Source organism: Triticum aestivum, chromosome 6D, assembly GCF_018294505.1.
Source record: "Triticum aestivum cultivar Chinese Spring chromosome 6D, IWGSC CS RefSeq v2.1, whole genome shotgun sequence".
Lineage (NCBI taxonomy): Eukaryota > Viridiplantae > Streptophyta > Magnoliopsida > Poales > Poaceae > Triticum > Triticum aestivum.
Genome location: NC_057811.1, coordinates 99,335,353 through 99,337,817, shown reverse-complemented (window position 1 = coordinate 99,337,817; position 2,465 = coordinate 99,335,353).

Genomic DNA, 2,465 nt, shown 5'->3' with positions numbered 1-2,465 from the left:
GTGGTATTGAGTCGTAGGGAAACCATACTATTAAGAGAGGGTCCGCGTTGGAAAGGTTGGGTGGATTCATCACGTACACATCTCCCTTTGCACCTCCTTTCCTCTAGCCTTTGGAGCATCCTAAGTTTTCCTTGTCTATGCAAATATTGCTCTTGCTTGCCGAACTAGGGCATGCGGTAGTACTGCTCCCTAGAGCGGTAGTACCGCAGGACCTTGCGGTAGTACCGCCCGCTGGTGCGGTTGTACCCAAGGGCCCACGGTAGTACCGCTTCTAGTAAGCGGTAGTACCGTGGTCCCTGACTTAGATCCGCAAGTACGCGGCAGTAAGGGGCGGATGTAATTTTTTACATTCGCGCCCCGCGCGGTAGTACCGCTGCTGGCTTACGGTACTACCGCGTCGGGTTTTTGCATCGACTCCAACTCTGCGGAAGTAGCCACGGATGTAATTTTTTTTATCCGTGCCTTCCCATCCCTGGACAGTCTCTGCCTTGCGGTAGTACCGCAAGGGTGAGCGGTAGTACCGCGCCAGCAGTACTACCGCCCTCTGCTTCAGTGCACCTTTGGCTGTTCTGGTCTCTGCTGCGTGGGCGGTAGTACCGCGGGGCCCTGCGGTAGTACCGCGCCTCAGGTGCGGTAGTACCGCGTGCCGCTGCGGTAGCACCGCGCCCCGGGTGCGGTAGTACCGCGCTGCGCAGGCTGAGTTGGTGGATAACGGTTGGATTTGTTCTTCCACTATATAAGGGGTGTCTTCCTCCTCTAGTTGACCACATCTTTCACCTCCAAGCTCCATTGTTGCTCCAAGCTCCATTTTCGCCCGATCTCCTTCCCTAGCCAATCAAACTTGTTGATTCTCTAGGAATTGGTTGAGAAGGCCCCAATCTACACTTCCACCAAGAGAAATTTGAATCCCCCCACTAATCCCTTGTGGATCTTGTTACTCTTGGGTGTTTGAGCACCCTAGATGGTTGAGGTCACCGCGGAGCCATAGTCCATTGTGGTGAAGCTTCGTGGTATCGTTGGGAGCCTCCAATTAAGTTGTGGAGATTGCCCCAACCTTGTTTGTAAAGGTTCGGTCGCCGCCTCCAAGGGCACCAATAGTGGAATCACGGCATCTCGCATTGTGTGAGGGCGTGAGGAGTATACGGTGGCCCTAGTGGCTTCTTGGGGAGCATTGTGCCTCCACACCGCTCCAACGGAGACGTACTTCCTCTCAAGGGAAGGAACTTCGGTAACACATCCTCGTCTTGACCGGCTCCACTCTTGGTTATCTCGTGCCTTTACTTGTGCAAGCTTATTTGTGTTGTATCTCTTGCTTGCGTGTGTGCTTATTGTTATTGCATCATATAGGTTGCCTACCTAGTTGCATATCTAGACAACCTACTTTGATGCAAAGTTTAAATTGGTAAAGAAAAGCTAAAAATTGTTATATGCCTATTCACCCCCCTCTAGTCAACTATATCGATCCTTTCACCCTCTTTTACCCCACTTGCAAGCATACCATCGACTTGTAACTGGAGCCGAACTTTTTTTTGTCCCGGTTGCATGTCCACCCTCAACTCGTAACTGGCATGTGATCCTTTTTTGCCCCACTTGCAAGCATACCATCAACTCGCAACTGGTGTCCGATTTTTTGGTCCCAGTTGCATGTCCACCTTCAAGTCGCAACTGGCCATTTACCCTCTTTTGCCCTCACTTGCAGGCATACCATCGACTCGCAACTAGAATTTGACTTTTTTTATCCCTGTTGCAGTCCACCCTCAACTCGCAACTGGCCCGTGACCTTTTTATACCCCACTTGCAAGCATACCATCGACTCATAACTGGGCCAAACTTTTCTTTGCGCCAGTTGCAAATCCACTTTTCACTCGCAACTAGGCCTGACATTTTTTTGATCCAATTGCAAGTATATCGTCGACTCCCAACTGGGCTCGAACTCTTTTGTCCCAATTGCAAATCCATCATTGACTAGTGACCGGGCTGACTCTTTTTATTGTCCCAGTTGTAAGTCCATCGTTGACATGCGACTGAGCTCTTTTTTCTTTTTTACCATGGGTTTTCTTTAAAAGCTACCTTTTTAGTAGACTTTTCCCCCCAAAAGGCCCAGATTTGGCGGTGTCATTTTTTATGTGTCTTGTGATGCGCAACTAATGCAAAAAAGAGTCACACCACTGCACTAGACCCTAGTTTTATGATCTTAGATCCGCCACTACTCCCGGATTAATTAAAGAAAAAAGAAAATAATTGGCCACGCAAAAAGGAACAACAAAATGTGTAGTCGAACGCTATTTAAAATTATTAAGTGTGTACTCGTAAAAGGTTCACCATACATATTAAAAAAGTTTACTGTGCATAGAAGAAAAGTTCAATGCATATTAGAAAAGTTCATGATATATTAAATATGTGTTCATGTGTATTTGAAAAAAAATGTTCATATATTTATGAAATTCTTCCGTGTGTATTTAAAA